The 26,271-nt window shown below is 38.7% G+C and overlaps 1 protein-coding gene across 7 annotated transcripts in view; it reads right to left on the bottom strand.

The window, feature by feature from the left end:
• Positions 1–26,271, bottom strand: part of MACROD2 (mono-ADP ribosylhydrolase 2) — an 845,784-nt gene that overhangs the window by 112,355 nt on the left and 707,158 nt on the right. The window lies entirely within an intron of this gene.

Below are 26,271 nucleotides of genomic sequence, written 5' to 3'. Positions count from 1 at the left end.
CCCCTCAGTTTGGGAAGGACATTGAGACCCTTGAGTACATCCAGAGGAGGCAACAAGGCTGGAGAGGGGCTTGGAACACAAACCCTGTGAGGAACGTTTGAGGGAGTTGGGGTTGTTTATCCTGGAGAAGAGGAAGCTCAGAGGTGACCTCATTGCTCTCTACAGCTCCTGAAGGGAGGTTGCACAGGTGGGGTTGGTCTCTTCCATCGGGCAGCACTGACAGAACAAGAGGACACAGTCTCAAGCTACATCAGGGAAGGTTTAGGTTGGATATTAGGAAAAAAAAATTCACAGAAAGAATAATAAAATACTGGAATTGTCTTCCTAGGGAGGTGGTGGAATCACCATCTCTGGATATGTTTAAAAAAAGACTGGACTTGGCACTCGGTGCTGTAGCCTGGTTGTGGTGTCAGGGCATAGGTTGGACTTGATGATCTCAGAGGTCTCTTCCAACCTCATTATTCTGTGATTCTGTGAGTTCCTTTCAGTCACAAAGCATGATGCTTTCTGCTGAGGCTGGGATTTTCCATTTTAAAATTTAGGTTAGAGCTAAGAAAAGTGATCAAGTTAATGCAAGTTAACAACTTCCAGTTCCTCACCTGAGCACAGTAACCCTTCCCTCCCAGCACCTGGCATTTGTAAGTGAAACAGTAACTGGTAGCACAAGCATCTCATAAGTTTTATTCAGGCCCCCTTATTACACAGCATGCTTAAAATGGAGCATTATGGAAACACCCACATTTTTTTCTATATGGACAAGTCAGAACAAGTGACAAGAGCTTCTAATCATAGTTGAACCTAGGCAGGTCAAAAAGACAGTTTTATAAAAGCATTAATGCTTTAATATTCTGAATCACTGTGGAGAAGTCTCAATTAGTCAACTTATTTCCTTAGGGAAATATCTCCTCTCTTTGTTTATTTTAATTAAATACCAAACAATGTCACTAAAACACATCCCTGGCACTCTGTGGAAAGAGAGTTATTTAAAACAGTTTTTTTTTTTCTCTTTGAGGATATAAAGACAAATGCACAGAGAAGGAAATAGTTCCTTTTAAAATGCAGCACTGATATTCCCTACCTAACATAATAAATTGGAAAGCACAAACACATCTAGTACATATTTATGAAAGGCAGCATTTAACTGCTCTGTAATACTGTGAATAAAACACTGTGGAAGGTCTGTGCAGCTTATTCTGGAGGTGTTTCTGCATGTACAGAAAAGCAAAGGTGCAGACACCTTTGGTTAGGTGTTGGGCATGAACCAACAAATTCCTTTGCTTATTATGGAGTAAGGATGAATGATGGCAAAGGTCCCTGTGTGATCACCTGCACCCAGGAGCACCCAACTCTCCATGCTCAGCACCCCACATATATGAGACCATAGGTTTATATGGTACCTTATGTTTTACTGTCCTTAAGTATTTCTTTCCTTTAACTTCATTAAAAAAGGAGCTTTTTGTTCTCAAAAATGGTTTGAAAAAACCACTTTTCAAGACAATTAGCCTGAGACATTTCACACAGCTCAAGTGTTCAGCATTATGAATGTTCTAGAAGCTTTTTCATCCTGTCATTAGTAAATAAAACATCAGCTGAACCCTTCTAAAGCTCTGCAGATATATGAGGGAGTTGTTATAACTGTATTTATATAGGACAATTCTGCCTTGCTGCTATAAACTATCCTGACCATAGCAGATTCTGATTCAGCACCTTCAGGTGTAAGACTCATGCAAAAAGGAGAAAATATTTTTTATTAACTTCCTATGGAAACAGTAAGGAAAGTCATCCTTAATTAATTTGGGTGGAAACACACTAATTTGGTAAGAGCACACATCCATACGAGAAATAGCTGTGCAGTGTAATGAAAAAAAGCCAATGTAATGAAAAAAAGAGTCAAACCCCTCTTTCCACATCTAGTATAATTCATTATAGAGATCCCCTGTGGTTAAACCAAAATTACTGCAAGAGTTGCAAAGACAGCTACTATTCCCCATGTTTAAGTATATATATATGAATGTTTATTTTAAGTATAAATTATTATGTATCTGTATGTAATATATTGTAAAAGTGTATTGTATTTTGTACGATTTATATTTTATGTAATATAGAAGTACTTATATTTTTTATGTGCATAAAATTTCTCTCTCCCTTTTTCTCTCTCCCTAACTGCATAAGCTTGAGGAAATGAAGATGATGGTTCTGTGCTGAATAATCTCCAGTGGCACTTTGGCTGGAGGAGAAGGATGTGCAGGGACTTTAATGTACAGAGCTGGTGGCTGGAGATGGGGTGAAGATCCAGTCTGGCCTGTGCCTCCTGTGCAAGAGCATCTGGGAAGGATTTCCCTCCCTTCTCCTTCTCTTCGCTAGGCTTTCAGCAACCTGCTCTAGGGGAAGGTGTCCCTGTCCATGGTTGGAACGAGGTGATTTTAAGGTCCCCTTCAACCCAAAACATCCTGTGATTCTAAGAAATCCCAAACTCGGAATTATTTTCCCTGATTTTAGTTCAAACCAGTTTTTGAGCTAAGGCAGCTTTGCCTTGAGCAGCAATCTTGCTAATAGATGGCCACAGACCGTGGGCTCACATCCAAAGTATGTGAATTCCAGCTCTGAAACACAGGAGCTGTTTCTTGCTACATCAAAACAGACTGAGGGTCCAGCATCCTCATCACTGCCAGATGCTTCAAAACAAGTTAGATTCATTTTTGCTGCTAGCAAGATTAATTCACCTACTAATCAACTCAGCTGAAACCGTGACACTGGGGAGCCCAGATTTTGACCCTTACTGTAAAATTTCCAGCCTGAGAAATAAGAAAGATTTCTTCTGACCACAACAGATGATGCCCCAGAGCAAAAGTGATTTAAGAGAAGATTGGCATGCAGTGGTAATTTCATCTAAGCTAGTGTAACCAATTTGAGGTTTTGATCTTTGAGAATAATGTTACAGCATAACATTTTCAGAAGTGCCCAAATGACCTTCGCCCTTCGGCTCCGCTGGCTTTCAGCAGGCTGATGCACTGAATCACCCAGGGATGTTCAAAAACTTTGCCAATACACTTGAATCTTTAGAAAACCAAGAGAGGCAGCCTGGCTTTGCCCTGTGAGTTCCATGGGACTTGTTTTGAGGGAGCAGAAAGAGCTTTTTGTTCCACCTGTGTCCCACACCAATTTTTCACAGCCGGCAGAGTATTAGTTGTTACACCTCCATAGCTTCATCCCACTGCATCAGGAAAAACATGGGAAACAGGAGTCTGCTGGAGGAAGAATGGACAAGTCCCCAGTTTGTGATTCTCTGGCCAGTTAAAGCAAACACACTCCCCCTTCCCAAAGTTCATGGGAACTCTCCCTGAGGCAGTCTCATTTTTGTTTTCTAGCTCCCCTCCTGGCACAAAGAGCTATCACCAGGCACATTTCAGAGGCAGAGTATGTCTTACAGTGAGGGTAAAAAAAAAAACGCATCAGAAATGCAAGGCAACAAATTTTGAACACTGTTTTTAATTACTGATACTTCATTATTTATGTTTCACTCTGAACAGCTTACCAGGATGATCAATCCCTTGAACCATTAATTAAATACTGTTGATGCAACATTTCAGACTTTTCTTTCTGCTCATTGTGTAGCCTAATCTCTTTGAATCCTCATTTCTTTGGAAGTACAGGCCGTTTTCTCTAATTCTCCCAGATTTCATTCTCTGAGTTTTCCTTTTACACGGAATGTTGAAACGACATACCCAGAACAACACCATGTATCACTCCTGCTATGGAAAGTGTATTCCCAGATTTGATGGATGGGATAAAGCTCTTTTAGGTGGGAATGTGCTACTAAGTCTATGCAGATGGACTATTTTTCATGTGGTAGAGCAATATGAATATGGATATCCAGCTGTAGGGCTTAGGTGTAATCAGGGAGGGAGATGCAAAACCACAGTGACAAGAAGGTCAATATGTTTTACCTAATAACAAATTCTACTGCTGGTGCAGCTGAAGGGAAAGGCAAGCATTGAGAGAAATATATTTCAATAATTACTTCATTTTGAAAAATGTGATAATTGCATACACAGAGTAGCCACTGGAGATCAATGGCAGAAGATATGTTGGTTGGAAATGTTTTTAAAAAACAGATAAATACACAGCAAATACTGGAAAGATTTATTAAATAATGCAAAAATTAAAAGAAATATGCAATTTATGTGCATCTAAACATTCCCAAAATTAGGAAAAGCCTGACATTTTCACACCCCTGGTTGCAAGTATACTCACAGCCAGCCTGTGTATGCTGACATGTTAAATATTAAATGAGAAGCTAAAGCAAGCTCAGCATAGGAAGACTCAGCTGTGAACAGCCAAGTCTTGGGATTGTGTAGCAAAAGCTGTGGTGTACTGGTGTGCTTTGACACTGGTCCAACACCAGGCAACCACCAGAATCTCTCACTCATCCTCCCCAGCCAGAGCTGGGCAAAGGAGGGAAAGGAGAAAAAATTTACCAAAGGCTTCATGAGTGGGATAAGGACTGGGAGAAATATTTCAAGGGCAAAACAAGGCCTTCACCATGGTCTACAGAGGAATCTCGACTCTGGCACCTGGAGCACCTCCTGTCCCTCCTTCTCCACTGACCTTGGTGTCTCCATGTTGTTTCCCTCACATATTCTACCTCCTCCTCTTCTCTGGCTAGAAGCAAAACACCCCATGACTTTGTTTTGATCTTCTTCTTAAATATGTAATCACTGGCATTATCAGCCTCTGTCACTGGCCCAGTTTTGTCCAGCATGTCCATCTTCAGAGCCATCAGGGATTGGCTCTGCCAGACGTGGTGGGAAGCTGCCAGCAGCTTCTCACAGGAGCCATCCCTGCTACCTAAAACCAGGCTGTACCAAACCAACACCTGTACCCATTTCTGTGACCAGCAGTGCTCCTGAAACCAGCTCCACATTCCCTCTGCTATCGCCGAGGTGCTGCCAGACAGCTCTAAGGCCTGAGGTGGATGGGATGGGATGGGATGCTCAGTCCTACATTCTTCTCCCTGGAGCACCATGCCCATCTCTGCAGGTCTCTACACAACAGAACTGGGGGGATGGGGCAGTGTTATGTGTAGTAGATATAATTCGCGCCATTTTTAATATGATATATGTGATATTGAATATTTGCTAGAGTATACACATTTATATTAGGATTTCCCTCCTGCCCTCTCAGGGGAGACTGGGTGTATATTAGAAACTAATTTACAAGTAAGAAGGTACAGCTCCCCAGGAGATGGGCCATGGCTGGGGAGATACGGAAACCCAGGTGCTGATTGTCACAAAAACAACCCGAGATGGATCTCATGGAAATCCTCAGACAGATCCATGTGAATGCAGCCTTTCCATAAATTTCATCAAGGAATCCAACAAACTCCTGACACTGAATTGTTCTCCCTCATCACCAAAAAAGAGAATCTTATTAACATATCGACTCTAAATAGAAGAAAAGACTGTTTGCTGAAATCTTGGCCTCGGGCTGAATTTTCCCTATAAAAACCTCTTGTGCCGGGATGGAGGTGTGTGAGCATAGGGGAAAACCTCTGCTGAGGCTGACTCCTTGTGGCACACCCAGAGCCAACCCTGGCCTTGGCTGTGTTCTTTCCTTGTGGCTGGCTAGATAGAATTTGATTGCAAAATAAATATTTTATTTTTTCATATTAATTTGGCTGGACAAATTTTCATTTATAACAGGCAGGAATTCCATTCCTGAATGCCCATCACACACAGAGGTATAGGGACGCAGTGCCACAGCCTTTACATCAGGGCTGAACAGCACTGTGGCCACAGGGGAAGAGTGGGAGGCTTAAAAGCAAGGAAATACCTTGATGTATTAATAAACATGATTACTGCCACAACAACTGTAAAAACTGAGGCACTCCAGAGTACGAAAGAGACACAAAAAGTCACTTCTCCAAGCCTAGAGAGCCAATGAAAATGATACCACAGGAGCGTAAGACACCACATTCTATATGTTACTAATTTCTATGCTGTATCTGAAACCTGATAGCCAAAAAAAGTTAAAGATTCCATCAAAAGCTCAATATCTGCTAAAATACTGAAAGAATTAGCAGCATGACTGGCCTGTGTAAATCTCCATTCATACCCCACTACACACAAAGTCTGGCTGCTAACTGCAGGAAAAGGTAAAATTTGTGACAGCGGTTTACAATAAATCAATTCATTGATCTTTCCACTTTTTCACCAATATTTATCCCCAGACAACTTCAATTAGCCCCGTGAACAAAGTGACGCCTGGCAAACCATAAATGAGCCTTTGATGTTATCACATCCTAAGCCAAAGAACACAGGGGGTGTTTATTTTACTAGCTGGTCCACATTCCTAGATCTACTTTACAAGGAAAAAAGGCACCATTAACACCTTTGTCTAAGGGCTAATTCTGTTGCTGCTAGACAGTCCCTGGTCCTTTCTTCCACTGAAAGAAAAAGAACCATAAGGAGGTGTCACCTGAAAAGCCTGCCACTGGAAGAGGTGTGGCAAATATTCTAACATCATAAAATAACAAAAAATAAGACAATGCTGAGAGATTTTAGTCAGCAAATACATAATGAAATGCAAAACTAAAACCCAAAAAAGAAGCAGACAAACAAAACCACACACAAAAAAACCCCAACAAATAAAACCCCCCCAAAAAACACAACGCAACAAAAAAAATTGCTGAATGAGGAGCATTTGAATTGATGAAGGGCAATGAAGCATGATAACCAGGAGAGTCCTGACTCCACCCCTAAATTGTTCCTGGGGAAAACAGTACTTAAGCATGCATCTCTATTTTTCTGCAAACTCCCATAACAGCAATTTGATTGAATTTGAAGTAAATCACTTAATATTCGAGAGATATAAACTTCCCTAATAGTGTGAAGTAATCCTATATCACAGTTGTACAAACAAATAAATATCACAGTTGTACAAACAAATAAATTATCTGAGTCCTTGGCAGAACAGCCAAGGACTGAACTGGGGAGATGAGAGATGGCAGTCCAACACAATGAAATAAAATATTCTGTTGGTATTTCTGAAGTTCTGACAAACGTGGCCCAGAAGGTCTAAAAGTTGTGAGTTGACTTTTGAGTCTTTCACACCAAATGCTAAGCAAGCAAAGAGGTGATAAAGTCATGACTCAGGTTTTACAGTGTTTTATCTATATTGAGCACTCTCAGACTTGTTTCCTAAATCATGCATGGTAATTGTTCCCTAGCCAATATGTAATAAAATAATTTTGAGCAATTTTTAAAAAAACAAACATCTAACTGTTTGAAATTTCTGAGCTGTATCCAGATTTTTGTCCTTTTTCTGCTTTGTTTGGTCAAGTTCACTCGCAAGGATCTCCACCAGAATCTGAGATGTCCTGGCTAGATTTTGAGTTTTTTCCTCTCAATCAAAATGTACTCTGGCATAGTTTAGCATTAGATTAAGTGCAGATTGCAAGATAATAATAATGCACTCAATAATTGATAGCGTGTTATGCTAAATTTGTTAAAAGAAAAACAACCAACCAAGGCAGTAAACCCCACAATATACACTGAAGACGAATAAACAGAGAGAATAATCACCAGCATACTCTGCTAGTTATATTCCAAGTTTAATCAACCCAAGGGACAAAGTAACAGACACAGAATTTCACCCACACTTCAGAACCAGAATTTCTCTTCCAGTGCAGCATATTCTGCAAAACTCAGTGCTAGTGAAAAGTATAACCTTTCTGACTTTAAAGACTTGAGCTTGTTTTTTGAAAGCCCAACTCTCTCCTAGCTTCCAGCTGAAACGGGGCAGACCAGTCCCTCAGCTGCAGTTAATCAGTGTGGCTCCACCAAAATCAACAAATCTGTGCAATTTAACACTAGCCTAAGAACTGACCCTGTGCTATTTCCCAGCATACTGTCCTCAGTTGAGACTACAGATATAATTATTTTGGTTCTGGCATCTGAAATATTTCATCAACAGTGAGTTAATTAGGTTACTGCAGTAGAGTGTTGTAAACTCCCATAATTTTTGATGTTTGCTAAAACAATACATATTCTGCAGCTGAGTAAATATTTCTTTGAGGAACATAATGTAGGAATTGGTTCTCACTCCAGATGTAGATTGCATTTATAGAAATTTGCACTGTGGCTTTGATTTGAATTTTCTCATCCTCTGCTCTGTGACAACTGAATGCCTGTAGACTCACAGCTGTAGTGATATTCCAAACTTCCACAGTGCCTTCCTCTATTTAGTCCTTTACTCCCATTGTTGAACTAAGCCACAAGGATCCCCCTGGGATAAGAATTATTCTATTCATTTTACATGTGGGAAATTTATGATGAGAAAGCTGAAGCCACTTGCCAAGGTTGTGTGAGAAACCTAGAATAAAGCTAGAGAGAAGTGTAATCAATGCAGAGGAAAAGTTCCAGTCTTATTGAACAGGAATGAATGTTTGCAGAATTCAAGCCACATTTTAAAAATATTGTTAAGTAGACAAGCATAATTCCATAAAAAAGAAAAAGAAATACCATGTCATTTTGCTGAATGATAACTAAATGCTGTACATATTTATTTGAGAAGTTTTGGAGTTTTTTCTCTCCAGGAAATAATTTTCCTAAAGGTTTTCAACTTATATATATTGGAATTTCCTTCATGGGGGAAAAAAATATCCCTTACTGCATTCAGCAATAAAAAAAGCACAAGAAATAATAATTGTGGGTGGAACTTGGTGGCATTCATTAACAGTACGGGCTCAGATGTGTGCCATTTCTGGAAGTGCTGGAAAAACAAAAGGGAGTTTCAATCCTGACTTCCCTGACAGCAAAGGAAAAGTTTTGAGCTATTTTCATAATTCCGTGGTCTGTTTTGATATGTTGAAGAGCAACAAAAGCATGCTTCACAATTGCCCCATAACAAATAATATTTTGATGCTCAGATTGCATTTTCAAGTTAAATAGTGCATAAGAATTGCATACAGACCTTTAAGAGAATGCTACAGGTCACACAGCTCAAGTCAGACAATGTTTTCAAATAACAATGATTAAGTTGACAGCAAGACAAATAACTGCCCATGGCATTGATGGCTGCAGCTGCAAAATGAAATGCTGGGGGACCAAACAACCCTTGACTCTGGCATGGCCCTGACTGCAGAGATGAGTCCTGCAGTGTTTGAGAATTGCTTCAGAAAGGACAACCCTATCATTAGCCATGCAGGTTTAGGCTCAGCCATTATGAAGATGCCAGTCAGGAAAATTTCCTCCTTCAGGAGAGGGGAAAGAACCCTGTCAAACCTGTTTAAAACAATGGGCTTAATCTTGTACCTTTAAGGAGTTTTTTTGGGGATGCAGTAGCAGCCTATGTCCATGTTCTAACAGAACAGAAGAAAGAACACAAAGAATATAAGAAAGTGATCACAGGAAAGGAGCAATGAGATAAAGCAAAATAGACTTTCTAACAACTATCTTGCTCTATGTAAAAAAAACCCCACTCTGTAGGTCACGTTGAAGCAAAAAAATATTGAACATTTTAATTTCTAGATAATATTTTCTCTTGAGTATGGAACTGTCTGTTTTCCTAGATGATGTTCTCTATTTCCGGTGAAAATACAAAAAATTATTGAAAATGAGGTTCTGGTCTTGTACATTTTCATATTTCAGAGGTCGATTTGCATACTAATCATGTTCCTCTTCTCTTCCATATTCTACAATAGGAACAAGTACATTCACAAAATATGGTACAAATTGACAAGGCATAACAGCTTTTATTGAAAATACAAATACATGAGCACTGTCAAGTTACAGCTTAAAGCAGAACTTTCTTTCTGGCAATGTCAATTTGCAAATATGGTCGTCACCGAATTTCTGGAATTCATGGAACAGATAGGATTCAGAAGAGGAAAAATATGTAAAGTGGAGAAATAAAGATGCTAGGCGACACTAGAAAACAGGGAATAGCACAGTGAGAAAAAGATGGAGAGAAACCAGAAGTGGAGGGATGCATGTTCTATGGAGAGATGAAATGAAGGGGAATGAGATCAGAAACAGGGTTGATGGTAAGCAAAGAAGAAAGTATCTCAGAAATAAAAGCTATTTTTTGGCTGCTAAATTTTGCTGTTATGAAGACCCAAATAATTTGCCAACACTGTCTGCTCCATAAATAACTACTTGCAAATGTGTCCTTTCATTTTGTGTATTTATTTTTACTAGCTCTTCCACTGATGATAAACACTGGCTTTGCTAATGCTCTCTTCTGACAAAAAAAAAAAAAAAAAAAAAAAAAAAAAATTCTTTACTCCTTTAGGGATGAACAAAAAGACTAACTGCCCATAAAACACACAAAAAGAAAGCATCGCAGGAATATTCCTGCATGGCTGAAAATAAAACCTAAGATCACATCAAAATTGGTGGCCCAGAGTAATTTTCAGTGAACCACAACTGTTATTTCTCATGCCAGCTGGGAACATTAAAGAGACTTTATTAATGCATGATTTCTGCATTTACCTCATATTTCTAACTTGGAATAAATTAGAAACAGACTTAAAGGCCCCATTCCGCAGGATGAAGTAAACAAATGTGTTTTACCATATATGCTTTTCAGAGTGAATTAAATTCATGCAGCATTTGTTCAGCTTGCTCACAGCAGACAGCTTTCATTCTGAACAGCAGGCTGTGAGAAGAACAGACAACCACTTCTCCCCATCACTGCTGTGTCACTGCACCGAACAGCAAAGGAGCCAAGAACATTTTCAAACACTAAATACACATCCGTGACTGCTGCCTGAAAACAGAATTTCTATCCACCATCGTGTTGCCAGAGAAAAACACTGATATCCCAAAATTTAACAGCAATTTGAAGGAGGAAGAAAGATGGGAACTCAAACTTCATTCTCATCCCTACCAAAAGTGCTGCTGTAAACAGAAGCTGCAAGAGCCTTGGGATGCAGTGGCTCTGGAAGGCTGCTGGCTGCACACAGCTGCTTCCATCTCATCCTTAAATTTCCTCTCAGAAGGGCAAATCCAGGGATTAATAGATCATATATGATATATTAACAACATCTAACCAGAAGAGCTTTCACTCACTTCTACTTGACTTTTTTTTTTTTTCTTTTTTTGGCTTTTCTCAGTTTAAGAAAGACTTAAAAAGAACACAGCTGTTCCCAAACATAAAGTGGGTTCCCAAAATCCCTAGTGGGATTTTTTAGGTTGTTTTTGTTTGCTTGTTTGGGGGGTTTTTGTGTGTTTTTGTTTTGTTTGTTTTTTTAAACTTTTGATTCAAAGCAGAGCACCAGATTCTACTCCAAATTCAACCCCACAGTTCTGAGGTTGAACAGACAAGAAAAAAAGTTGAGTCAAGACCAGGCTGAAGCCTTGCTTGGGAAAGAACCCAAAGAATCCCTGCATGTGCTCCTCTGGCCACTTTTAGCAGCCTATAGACCCACTATGGACAAGTGCTGCATGAAAGCATAGCTCAGAAATGAAACAACTGCTTTAAAATAACATCTGAATTGCTTCTGTGAATGAAAACAGCAGGTTATGCTAAATCAACTACATTTTTCTCATCTCAGACTTTTAAAATATATTTCTATCAGAGACTAAATGATGATGCCAAGCTCTCACTGCAATCAAAAGCAACCACTGCAGTTCATATGCACAGAAAATTTAGCTATGCATCAGGTAAACAACCTAAAAAAATTTCACCATCAGAATGGAGTTTGGATTAAACCTTTAGAAGTGAACTAGCAAATCATTACTATACACAAAATTTTGGTATTTTTGCTGAACAAAAAGCCCCAAAAAGTCAATAACGTTGAAGTAAACAATTTAAAAAAATAAACTCATAATCTTACAGCTTGGCCGGCACCACTATGGCTAAATAATGTCTCTGGAACATTGTTTACTTGAAAAGAGAGGCTAAAAGCACCACTGATGCTCAATTCTTTTCCCATTTGGTGTGGTGGATACCTAAAATATCTTGGTCTCTAACCACTGTAAATAAAACAGCACAAGCTCTTACTTGAGCTAAACTTAAGAATTAGTTTAAACTCATTATTTCCCCACTAATTTATAGTTTACCCTGGGACCTTAGGAATACACACAATGAAAAATATGTTTCTTATATGGCAGTTACTATTATGGGAAAAATGTATAGAAGAATTAATAGAGAAACAGTGGTGTTTGAAGCTAAGTGCATAAGCAGGCTTTACAAAATATATTTTCCAAGCTGTTTTTATGGCAATTTTTACAGTCATGTGGGTGCTTTAGAGGCACAAGGACAGATATCCATAAAGGAATTTTTAGTCATCAGAATTACTATGTCTTCATTTCTGTTTCATATAAGCTTTTAATATCAATGAAGTTAATCTGGCTGTACTGGTAAAAGACTGAGTTCATACTCTGGGGTGTCTCAATGAGAGTTATGAATTTATTGACAGCAATTTATGTTGCAAAGGAGACACACAGAACATAATAAACATAATAACATGTAGTAAAATAAGACAAAACATTAAATCTTGGGTTAGTTCCTCTGTGATAAATATATTCATCATTCTGAATAATTAATGAACTGGATCATACATATAAATTTCTCATTTCTTAAGTGGAGTGTCTGTTTAGGTCCCATGTATGCTGCATTTACGGATAAGGGAAAGGGCTGTACATCTTGTCCCTCCACACTGTGTCCAGCCTGTGTTTTTCACAGACAGGGTTTCTAGCTATTAATAAAATAAGATACTTTCCAAACACAAAAGCAAACAGAGAATAAAATTTTCATCTGTGAGGACAATAAACACCTATTTAGCAGGCACATCTTACTGAATTAATGTGGTAAGCAAATATTTTGAACAATCTTTCATTATCCTGTTGCATGTATCCCTCCTAGTCTTCAACAGTGGCAGGCTCCTAAGAGGGTTTAAGTCATCTGCCCATCACTATTCAAGTATTGTGAAAGTTCAATGCCACTCATTCTGCAATTCATTCCAATCAATACCAGTTCCTTTACATTTTTCAGGCAGCACTGTTAGTCACAGAGGGAAGGAGATGGCATCCTGAAGGTGTACCTAACCTTTTGACAGCTATGGACATTAAAACAATCTGCTCAGCAATGCAATTATGTTAGTGAAGTGCTGTCAATCAGAGAACATTTCTATATACAACCTGGGGGCAAGAGGAGCAAGGGGTTTTGGGTACAAATTCTGGCTCCTGTTCAGGGCAGCACTTTAGCAAACCCCTGAGCTAAGCACTGAGGGTCTTTAAAGCCAGTGGACCATAGGCAAATGCTTAATTACAGAATTAACTATGGTCAGAATTGAGTCCAAACAGCTTAATCTTGCAGTAGATAAACACCATCAGCTGCCATTATACTGAGAGTTGCTAATGCTTGGTGTTGAGGTAACTGGAAATTCTGGATGTGCACATACCAGCCAGAATCCATGTCTCCAACAATAAGGAAGAGAGGCAGACCTGTGCTAAGGCTGAAAATCAGTTGTTCTTCCTTTAAAACAAATTCAGCTTTGGAATATGGTACATCCCTTTTTTTATCCCACGAAGACAGAAAAATGAATTACCTCAAGGTTATATTTATTTTTGTATATATAGTATATATATTATTTCTTTAAACCTATAGAAGGATGAAAAACTCAGACAGAAATCCAAAAAAAGAGGAAAAAAGTTTAGAATGGCAAAGTACATTTGAAAACATTATTCTCTATGGCCAGGGAATTTTATCTAGGGTAACTTCTGCAAGCAAAGTGCATTTTAAGTGTTTTAAGTGAATTCTAATGAAAGACTCCTTTTCAGCCCTACTTTGCTTTTAGCAGCATTATTTCTTCCTTATTAGCATTCAAGTTTATTAATTACCCATTGCACGCCTAAAAGTATTCTTGGGAAGTGATAATAGCAGCACATTCTGTGATGGAGGGAAGACTTTGTTGGCACTTAGGCACTTGAAATGTGTGAAGTGGTTTGAAGGTGAAGGAACTTGAGCCCCGGGTGAAAGTGTAAGTAGATTTTAGAATATCTGACTAGCAGGATTTAAAGCCACAAGTGTAACAAGTGTATGCTAATGCAGCTGAATGTCAAAACAGAAAGAAGATGTGTCACTCTCAAAATGGCATATTATTTTTTTAAACTACTTGAGACCTTAAGAATGCACATTTGATTGCTCATTAAAGCAATTACCATAGTTTCTTAAGCACATTACACTGCATCTTTGTGCGATTTTCTACCCAAGCCATTCAACTCTGTTTCCTATTGAAAAATAACATTTAAATTATTTAATGGACAATTGGTGCAGTTTGGTGACCAAAAGTTCAAAAAAACAAGCAGAACTTCTAATGAATAAATTGTGAAAGCAATTTGAAAATTGTAGGGCTTAAAGAACATCACAAGTTTCGTCTGAAGAAAGAAAAAAATCTCCTCAAATAATAGTGTTTATTATAGGGAGGGAGGAAGGGAAAGGAAGGGAAAGGAAGGGAAGGGAAGGGAAGGGAAGGGAAGGGAAGGGAAGGGAAGGGAAGGGAAGGGAAGGGAAGGGAAGGGAAGGGAAGGGAAGGGAAGGGAAGGGAAGGGAAGGGAAGGGAAGGGAAGGGAAGGGAAGGGAAGGGAAGGGAAGGGAAGGGAAGGGAAGGGAAGGGAAGGGAAGGGAAGGGAAGGGAAGTCTGATATCTTAAAGACTGAGCAACTGGATGAGATTCTGTTATAAGAACATATTTCCCAATTGCAGGAGCCCCAGCCTCAACCTTGAAAGCTCAAATGTTTCTTGTTGACTATTTTTGTGCATTAGAGAGGCCAAAAATTTAGTGCACAAGAAATAGGCCTAGATATCCACTTTTTAATGAGCCTTTCTCTTCTTCTTCATACATACTGATTATGCCATAAGTGCATTAAACATGTAAGAAGTCTCTGCCCTAGTTGAAAAAAAAATTAAGAATTTTGCCTATAAAAATAATTACACTAATGAATTACATACCCAGTTCTTCATGCCTGACACATAGGCAAGTCAAAGAAAAGTGAAAGCAGTCTGAGGATACTAATTTACAGAAGATGGTGTATATTTGTTTTCTTCCATGGAGTTCTTGTTAATGATTTACCAATACCAATGAGGCCAGCAAGGGTCCTTCATTTTACATGCAAAAATTAGCTCTCAAATTACTGAAAAGTTTCAAAGGAGAAGAAACTTTTGCAATATGTTTATGTTTTCCTACTAAAAATGCAGAATTACTTTTCCACAGAATTGTACTATCTTGAGTACTCCTCTGAAATTAAGCCAAGGTGCTGAAATAGCTTTCCTAGTCAATTAAAGGGTACAATTTCTCAAAAAACAGCATTCACCCAGATGGCAAGAAATAAGACATTTGCTTTTAGACTCCTAGTTTTGCAGCCATCTGAAGTACTACAATCTTGGATTCACAAAGAGTAAGACACTCATCTTCTCCTAATATTTCCCAAAGATATATAAAACAGGCAGTAGTGTTGTTATGTTACCTGTCAAGTCCTTTGCAATGAAAAACTTTAGCATTTCCTCTGTTGCGCAAAGATTACACTGAAAAGGTTTTCTTCACATTTATCTTCTTAATGACTATGCTCTTTTTTTATTTTTGTGATCTTACAGATTTTCAAGTTGCACAGAAATTAGAGGAATCAAGTGCTATCTCAACTCCTGTAAGATGACATACAGCCACATGCTGAGTATGAATCCAGTGATCTATAATATCTTGCTTAGCCCTTATCCTCAACAGGCATGTATGGATACAGTTATAGGCAGATTTGTAGTAGCTAAGGGTTTCTTGCTTACAAATTAATATTTACATTGTTTCTTCAGTTTTTACTACATTATCACTTTTACATTGAAAAACAAATCATCATCTAATTAAGTTTAAAGTCTGTAGTCACTTATTCTAGCACTGTCACTCCTACACCCAGAATGACATTATCACATTACTAGTAAAAGTATGTGAACTCTTCAGGGTAATTGTTTGAAACTATTCATGTGAATAAAGCTTTTCTATGTGCATGTGATATCCAGGTCTGTTCATCCCTTTGCTGTTGGTAAGATGAGACAGAGTCCCCGTTCTCCTTGTTTCTGTGTTCCTGCTCTGATACCTGTGAAACAGCCAGACCATGAGCATCAGCCTTTCATGAACCTCCCAACTATTCCACTTTGTGTCTTCAAGGAGTTGTTTATTATTGTTGGTCTGTTCACTGTAGGTAGCAGTGTTCCCTCAACCTCCCCATCTGCCTCCCAGCCCTGCCCCACAGCCAGCTCAGAGCACAGTGAAAGGCATGAGGAACTGATCCATCACAACACAGGCATGGCCAAAAGCTGTGCTTTCCCAGCTCTCAGGCATGCATCTACACTCACATGGCTATTTTGCTTGGTAATATGTACAACCTGGGCAACTGGCTTTGAAAGAATAAAAAAAAACTTGCCTAGCTACAATCTGGCCTTTTCTTTCTTTATGACATGCACTGTTCAACAACAGCAGTTTTCATGATCAGCTGCCCTCAGTCAGAGCTTAAACCTTTGCAGATACCAGCAAATCTTCCATTTCACTTCCACGGGAACTGCAGCAGCCAGCAAAGCTACTGAAGCTTTTTACACTTTTCCTGACATTAACTTATGAACCCCACCAGAAACTGCACATGTGTATTTGAAAGGATGCTGCTCCCCATCCCACTGCCCACAGCACAGCCAGGTCCCATATGGAGCTCTGATACCAGCAGACACACAGCAGGCAGGGGTCAGAAACAGCCCAAATTTGTTGTCTCCTTTGCCTCTGTGCACTCGTTTCCTTTTCACAGCTCTTAAATTCAAGCAAGGAATTGAAACTTCAGGTGATTGTCAAACAATCCATTTAAGGAGTTATTACTCTGCGTCATGATATTGATTCAAAAATGTTCCTCCAGCTCCTGCTTTGGGTAAATGAGACAGGCTACCCACACTTCCCAACACAAACCCCTAAATCTTTCAAAGCATAGTCTTGCAATGACTGTAAAACACACCGTGTTTTGGGGGTGCTGATCATTCATGGGAAAGTCCTACAACACTTCTTGCTTGGAGGAACTTATATTTTAGAACCAGGGAATAATTACAAGTGGTGTCACCATGTTATTGCTCTTTTTGGAGGTTTTTTTTTTCTGGTTTGCCTTCTGTATGCTATTATCAGCTGTAGAGAAAGGCACAGCCCTTACAGGCATCTTTACTCTCCCTGGACATCAATACACACTAATAGCATAAAAACTCTCAGATCCTAGATAAACCTGAGCCCTTGGAGCATCCTTCTGTGCTCTAACCTATGGTCCATAATGCAGCTGAAATCTGCCTCAAAGCAGGTCCAGCACCTCTCCATAACAACACATCCACGCTGCTTTTAAAAGTGGATTATGTGAATTTGGGAACAGGCTGGTGATGATGGGATGGTGGGCATGGCAGCTAAGCTCCTTCCCAGGGACTGGAGCTCAGCCAGGCTGTGCTTCTAGGGAAGTGAGCTCTGCTACAACTGCACACCAAGAAATGGAAAGTAGCAAAAGCACATTAAAAAAATGAGGAAAAGGTGACATCTGCACCAATTCAAGTTCTCCATAATGGTGGCTTCAGTTAAAAGTTCCAGGATGGTCGTATACAGAGATACAGGATTTATCAGGTCACAAAACAAGTTTAAAATGCCTGGGGGATGCCCAAAATTACACATTTGAACCCAGCAGGGCTAACCATACCTTCAGCTATCTAGGAAAATAAATTGCAGATGGTGTGCTTTAGGGCATGGGGTCTCATCTCACTCCTTTGGCCCTGCTGCTCTAACTAGGAGCAATTTTGATTCCTTTTCTCCAGGGTAACTCAAATGAAGATGGAAAGGGATGGGGGGGGATACATATATTTTATTACCAAACTCTATTTAGCAGTAAAGAGATGAGTAAATCTGAAGGTTTTATGCATCTTTAATGCCAACAGTGGTCTTTTAAACATAGCTACAATATACCTATACATCACCTCCCTGTTGATTCATCTGAATCCCTAATGTCACAATGAAGAAAACAGTCTTCCTAGGTAATTACTGTATCTCTATTAAAATAAATTAAGTCTCTATTGAAAAGGCTTGTTTGTTCCATATCCATCCTGCTAATGTGTATCTTTTCCTTCATTATAACTGATAAACTATCAAGCCTGCTATGTTGGGGAAATCAATAATTAAAGAGCTTTACAGTAATTACTCCAATAACACACATTCTTGCCACTTAAAATACAAATTAAATCCACTAAATTAAAATTTACACTGTCAACAGACAAAGATGGGTATGTCAAGCACTAGCCTCAAAGAGTTTCAACACTGCTCAGAATGTCATTACATTGAGCAACAGGTCTCCTGCAGAATATTTTACAGAGTATTTTATTTGCTCATTGGTGTTTATCATCTGTGTGTTTCAGGATATGAGATGTGAGTCAACAACAGAGCCACAGCTTTCCTCACACAGCACAAATAAATTAGTGTCATTTGGAAGCAATTTCAGTATAACTGACCTCCCTGCATCTGATCCAGTATGTACAGCAAAAGCCTACATGGACACATATACAATATGAATACAATTTTAAATATATACATACAAATAAATACTTTCATGTATTTATTTTTAAGTGTATATTCATTGTTTTGATAACATGCATGTTCAGATGCATAACAGGCATTTTTCTTATTTCAGGAGGGCTCTTTTAAAATGAACTGAATACCAGTACTTTTATTATTTTATAATCTGAAATTTAATATTTTGGTGTATTCTAATAAAAAAATACCCAGTGTATACAAACAAGTGGAGATGGGGACATGCAGGCATGTTCATCCCAAGTTACATTAAATACTTAAATTGCAATAGCTAAGTTCATATTATTAATCCCCTAATTATAGGGGAGACTGATGACAAATTTTAAATGACATGGGTTCATGGATATGAGAGTTGCACAGCTAAAATAAGAGTGCCTGTCTTCTCACACCCATCCCAACTAATTCCCTACTCTTAAGCCACTTTCACCCTGACACAACCTCATGGTAAAATTGATTTGGGATCAGAAGGGCTAATTTTCCTTTTCATCATCACCATTCACCATTTCCCCAGGGCTGGAGTAAGGATGGGATCACCATCCCTGGAAGTGATGAAAAGCCATGTGGATGTGGAATTTGGGGATGTGGTTCTGGGTTAATGACTGCACTCAGTGATCCTAGAGGACTTTCCTACCCTTAAGGATTCTGTGAGGGTATGGGGCAGCATAAGTGTCAAACTACTGCTTTGCTGGGTAGCAGAGAAAGAAATCAGTACCTGACAATCATAAATCTGAGATATCTGGAAGTTTTACTGAAGGACCAGCTCCAACATTGTGTTTCTCTTTAGGCCAAAATCTCTTTCTAGGCAGTAATTTTAATGACTTAGGCATATCTTTTGAGAGATGAACGTTTCTTATTTTAGCTTCTTCTTTCAGAATAACCAATATTTTTGTCTTGCCTACCTCAGGCAAAACAGGTTGTTTTTGTTCTAGAAACAACAACAACAACAAAAAGTGATCCTAAATCCCATCTGAAGTCATGGCATAGGCAAAAATCCTGAAATTACTTTAAAAAAAGAAATAATCTGACATGAATATGCTATTTGCAAACCTAGTCTCATTTTAAGTCTCACTTCTTCTTGTAAAAGTTGAATTAATCAGCAAATCCCAATTTTCCAATTGTGCTGCAGTATATGTAAACATGATCCTGATTTTCCTATTATCATATGTATAGAATAATTTTCTTTATTGGACATCACTAGTCAGGCTTGAGTGATGCAGCAGTGGCTTCAATGTCCCTGTTTGAAGCCATGCTCCTCTCTGGGAAGCTTTGTGATGTGCTCCTACAAGGAATTGGAAATCAGGGCCCACAGAGTTATTTGGGCTTTTCTCTCATTTATATAAAAGATGAGATTCTCTCTTATTTTTTCATTCAGCTAAGCCACTGATATTCAATCTCTGCTGACATAATCACTTGACATTTCACAAAATATCACAGTATTCTTCCTTACAAAATAAGTCTTGCCCATGGCTTAGGTAAAGGAAATGGATGTACTAGATCAGTGTCACTGAAAGACTAAAACCTGCACCTTTATGGGAGGAAACCCAAACTCCTTCTGGTCTTATTGGCATGACTCCTGGTCTTATTGACTGAACTTTGCCATCAATGACTGCATTTCAAGGCCACTGGTTTACACAGAGAATTATTTTAGATGTTGACACGAAAAAGCTTTAGGTGAGATGGAGTGGGACACAGACCGAGCAGGAAGAGCTGCTGTCCTGTCAAAGAACCAAAAAACAATTTGGGTTGAAATGGATCTTCAAGACCATCTCATTCCAATGCCCTTTGCCACGGGCAAGGACACATTCCACTAGACCAGGTTGCTCCTACACTGTCCAACCTGTCCTTGAACATTTCCAGGGATGGGGAACCCAGGACTTCTCTGAGCAACCTGTGCCAATGCCTCACCACCTTTCCAGTAAGGGATTTCTTTCTAATACCCAAACCAAAACTACTCTCTTCCAGCCTGAGGCCATCTTGTCGCTTCCCCTATCCTGTGTATTTCTATTTTCACTCTGGGTTGGGCTGCTGCTCATACTTAAGAAGTGTTTTGACAGCAGGGAAGTGATTCCATGGAAGAGCCTGAGCATGATCTCTGCTGTCATTGAAGCTGAAGGCAGTGCTCTGCATGAGAGTTTCCACATGCTCAATGTACTTTCAATATCACACAGGTCAGGAAAGGCTAAGAGGTGTGGAAGAGACTGGAAAGGGAGTAAAGTGTAATCACAAGGAGAAAGGGGAAAAACAGCAGCAAAAACATCAGCTGTGAAAAAAGCTGCATCCGCTGATGCTTAACATAGCTATCACACAGAGCACTGCTCCTGTATTTTTTATAATATATATCTTTTTTTTTGCTTTGTATGCTTCCATTTATATTTAACAAGACCTTTTATTTACCCTCTCTGCATCCAAATAATACAAATAAAAAAATCAGACAGCAAGCCCCACCGAGACTCTAAGCTAACACTTCTGATGGTGGCATAGAGAGACCAGCACCATCATGGTCTCTTGACCTACATGGGAAGCAGTGCCACAGTGCTGAGGCAGCACAGAGAAAGAGATAAAATGCTTTCCCTTGAAACAGATGTGAAATAATGCAGACTCTGCTGAGTGCTAAGTGTACAGCTACTGCTGCTCTGGCAAACGATGGAGTGGTTTTCCCCCAAGCATTGCTTCAGGAAATAAAAACTTAAAAATCCAAGAAAACACTTGAAATAGAGCTGAAGTTGATTTTTTTTCCTGCCTTTTCAGTTTTGATGTTAGATATGTGTTTGATATCTCTCTTGACTACATCTGTGTTCTTCTAATTCATTATTCTCACCCAGATTTTAAACTAGGTGAATATTATTAATTAAGTGGATGAGGCAGCAGCTTCTGAACTGATGCCCTGCTTGTATTACATCTGGGAAATGGGATTGTATCAGCCTTCAAAAAATATAAATAGTGTGTGAGATTTGTAAGTTATGAATTATCCTTGCCTACTAAATTAGCAACAGATAAATGAAGTGCGCCTTTTTCACCATATTAATCCAAAACTCTAATAAAAAAAAAAATTAAAAGGCTGCCATTAGTTGCATGATTTTCAAAACAAAGCCATAATTTCTGGATATTTGATATTTCTGTCACATCATGCTGCTTGTAAGCTATCTGACATTTTTGGTCATGCTCTCCCCAGGCTGGAATCTTCTCTGCCCTCTCTGCTTATTCTCCTCAGAATGGTCATTATTTTAGGAGGGTGAGATATAAATTTTAATATTTCTAAGTTAATATTTCTCGCAGAAACAGGTAAAGACAACAATTATATCTCATTAGCTCATTAGCTAATTACTACAGAGCTAGGAATAAACACAGGTTTGTCCATTTCTCCACTTTGTACTGAAATCTCAACCATTATCATTGAATGCTAGAAACTACAGTGCACCTCCTCTTTTTGGCTGGAAAGAACTTTTTCTAGCAGTTTCTAACAATACTATGACAACTATACCAAAAATCAATATGCCTTGAAATATGGAGTATAGTAGTGAATGTGAAGCTTCTTATAAAAAAATATTTCCAGATTTTCTGTGAACTTATTTAGGGTTATGGAATTTCCAGCTGTGACATCAAACACTAAATATAAATATTTATTAAACATTGTGATGATGCTACAAGACATAACAAACACAAATATCTGACATGACATGCTCTTAATTTTTATATTGGCAAAGAAAATATTCATTTTTAAATTACATCATGTTGCTTATTTCAGTTGCAAAACAAAAAAGAAAAATGGATGCTCACAGAGGTACACCAATTTTATATATTTTGAGATCCTGAGCTGCTGGTTAGGGCAGGTTTCCAATAAAGGGGATTTGAGGAGTGATAGCCTCCCCAGCCATAATGTACAGCTGTAAAGACCAATGGAAAAAATACTCTTTTCAAACCAGTTCTTAAAAGTAATGGTTATAAAACATGCAATCATGCTTTTTTACATTATTAAGTGGTCCCTTCAAGCAGTGAGATGGAGCTGTAATTTTTGCTAATTAAGATATCATTATTACCCTATGCATACTGCTCAAAGGTCTCTGAAGAGAATCCCATACTTCCTCAGCCTACTTATTTTTTATATCTGCCTACATACTTTTTACATCACCAGTAAGCACCTAGGATTCATTCAGTGCTAGTGAGCAGCAGACTTACACTGACTGTCCAATTTTTATAGTTATGTGAATATTTGGGTAATAGAGTTTTTCTGAAGCCAAATTAGAATGCAAATAAATGATAATATGATGTGCAATAATTTTCAGTGTCTGATAGCATACTAGTAAGGACCCATTTTAATGCTATGCCAACTCCATAAATTAAATTCATAATTAAATTCATTGAAATGCATACCTCTCCTATTATATTTAGTTAGTAACTTGTTAATATTATTCATATGTTCCAGTATTTTCCTAAAATCCTCTGCTTGGAACAGGATATTATTTTATGATTGAAAAATCAGCAAAAATGAAATGAGCAGCTGTTAACCTCAGCAATCACAGACCACATGCAACTATAAATGCATAAAGCACTCATTTCTCAAAAACTGCATTTTTTTTCCCTCTCCATTTGTTGAAATCCAAGTTTGGATACACCAAGATGTTGCCAATTAATCTAACATACACAGCAGAATGATCACTTAGCTCTAAGCAAATTGTTCATATTGCACATTACTTCCACGTTCATATTTACTTTACAGCTTTACATTTGGACATAGCCAAAAAATCTCCTCAGTGGTGTTAGCTGCTCTGATATTTATAAATCTAGATCAAGCAGGGTGGACTGCAGTGAGAATCCACAGAACCACTGAAACACCACCAGGCTTCACACTTCTATCAAATCTCTGCCAAGAATGCTACTTCCAAATGCTGTTTAATGAAGGATTATCTATTGTCAGAGTCACTGCCATGTAAGTCATTCTAAAATAGCCACTTGCATCCCATTTTAAAGATTGATAAAAAAAAAATTGCTGATGAGAAACTAAAATACAGTGTGGGAAATGGGTCCACAAAAGAGAAGGAGGGGGGAAGATCTGTCAGGATAGCAGCTGGGAGAAGGGGCCTGGCTCTGCTTAAAAAGGATAAGCCCTCCATGGGTAAATGTAAACTGGGAGAGGAGAAAACTTGCTTAGACAGACTGGTATCGTTAAAACTGAAGAATGAAAAATATGAGGCTGGAGAACAAGACAAAGATTCCAGCTGGGCATGAAGACCATGAGGAGAGTTGGGAGCCTCATTAGCAAAGACTTGGCTTCCTTAGGCATCAGGAAAAACAATAGGACAGGAATCATTTGGGGATGCCAACAATGAATGGGTTAGGGGAGTTTCTCCTCCAGGGTGCGTGGAGGAGGAGCCATGGTGGCATCTCGCCCTGCTGTCTTCCAGCAAACATCCCCCAGAGGCTCCGTGGTGCCTCTCAGGGACAGCAACTTCTGCCACCAGCTCCTCTCCCAGCCAGGAGGGCCCTATGAGTAACAAAAGCCATCAAGCAGATCCCTCATCACAATTCCTTCAAAATCATAGGCAGCTGCAATTCAAGACCTACACAAAAGAACACCAGGAAGGCTGTCACTGCTAAGGAGTTAAGAAATACATGAAATAAATGGCTCATAAAACTTCCTTTCTCCATACGTTGATGTTGTGGCAACCCAGAACACCAGCCACACACGGCAACAGGACTCATATTGGAAAAACACTTTCAAAATTACCATTTCTTAGTTTCTGACTGTTTTCCAACCACAAAAAGAACTGCTTCTTTAAACACTTAGTGCCATTTTTACGTTCTTTGCTAGGGATCTTCTGAACGCCATAACTGCAGCGAGGCACATGCAACATCTCATTCTTTGTACCTGCTCTCAAAGGAACAGTATTGAAATTGAATCTCCTTAAGATCATCAATCTTTTTGTTCAATGTATGTAATCTTTTCTAACATCAACTTATATGTAGGTTTTGTAGCACAAAATTCCTTCAGGCACACACTAAAGCTTTTTCCTCCTGGACTAAATAGTTGGAATGAGTTGCTTTCAAAGCTGTCACCATGACATAAAACACTATCTGCCTCTTCCTTCACTGCCAGTGGGCAATATTATTTCATAAACAATCTAGTTCTAGGCTAATGTTGCCCACAGTTTAAAAAAAAAAAAAGCTACAAAGCCAAAAGGTAATCTTTTCAAAACATACATTTTAAGCATCCCATAAGGTCTAACCATCTGTACAATGTCACGTAAAAATAAATGGGAATATTTCCACACTACAAATTAAGTAGCTGGTGGAAGCAGAAGAGAAACAGTGGCAGAACAGTTATGGCATCTTGCTAGAGATGCAGAGGGTTTTTCCAGCAAAAAATTCCCTCTACTGACACAGCTACAATGGGCACACATGTCCATGGCCTCACATAAATTGTATCTTAACCCTGTGAGATGATCTAATGGCACTTCAGACTTTGACCTTGATCATCAATGCATTCAAGGACCATTTATATTTCAGGTGGCACTCACCCTCAAATAAGAAAAATAATTTTATGCCAATCCAGTGCTTCTCTGAAAATAACTGCTTTGTAGATTTGCTCCACTTTTTGTGAAAAAGATTCTCCTGAGAGCAGAGCGAACCCAAACCAGCCATGGAGCACTGACCACTACACCACCTTAGGGGAGGAACTGCTCATCATCTCCTGATCTCATTCTTTGTTCTCTGGACTCCCAAACCAGAACAGAGCAGCCCTGGCACTTCAAGGTATTCCCTTTTTTCCCAGCACACTATTAAAATTATGAGGCTATGACATACAGAGGCATCTGAAGGAAAGTTATGATCAGTGAATTTTCACTTATCATCAGTGAATTTTCAAACACAAAGATATTTTCCCCAGAGAAAAGGAAGAATATAAACACAACCAAATAATACATATTACCTTTCATTTTTCCAGCCTTAATGACTCTATAATTCTATACTTTCTCAGTAACTTCTGCAGATGGATCTTTAACCAGAGCATCTGAAATGGCAAATCACAACTGCACTTTGAGAATATTCTTCCTTTATGATAATATAACTGTCTTTGACCTCTTGCTTATCAATATAATATCTACCTGCTTGCAAGTCCCTAGAGACAACTTTAAAAACCAGTAATTTCTTGATGCTGCTTTAATCAAATGCCTGCTGCAATTGAAAGTCAGAAGTAGATGAAAACCTATTTTCATTAATGCAATAAAAATAATTTCATAAACATTTTAACAATTTCCTGCCTCACTCTTAATTTTATTTTCTCTCCATTATATTCATTTAGGAAGATAATGATACCATTTGTTATTCTGTCCAATATTTGTTAAGCATACAGGCTAGGAGCAAGACAAATGAGATTGTTGGCATGTAGACAAAAAGGCAGATACTGTGGGATATAATTTGGGTATAACAAATTATTAGGCAGGTATGTACCTGTAATTGGTACTTAGTTCTGCAGGTTTATTACAAATATGGTGCACACTTAATGGGTCCACAATGTGCTTCCAGCTATTACTTGAGAGAGAAAATACTACTCAGGCATGTTCAACAAGATTCGGGGCAAATCCTCAATGATGAAAACTTGCAGAAGCCAGTGCTGCATGAGCTGGGATTAATCAATATATTCAGTGTAATTTAAGGGTTTTGTTTGTTTGTTTGTTTTATTTTTTTGA

This window comes from Lonchura striata, chromosome 3 (genome assembly GCF_050655825.1).
Source record: "Lonchura striata isolate lonStrDom1 chromosome 3, ASM5065582v1, whole genome shotgun sequence".
Taxonomy (NCBI): domain Eukaryota; kingdom Metazoa; phylum Chordata; class Aves; order Passeriformes; family Estrildidae; genus Lonchura; species Lonchura striata.
This window is presented reverse-complemented; position numbering and strand designations above follow the sequence as displayed.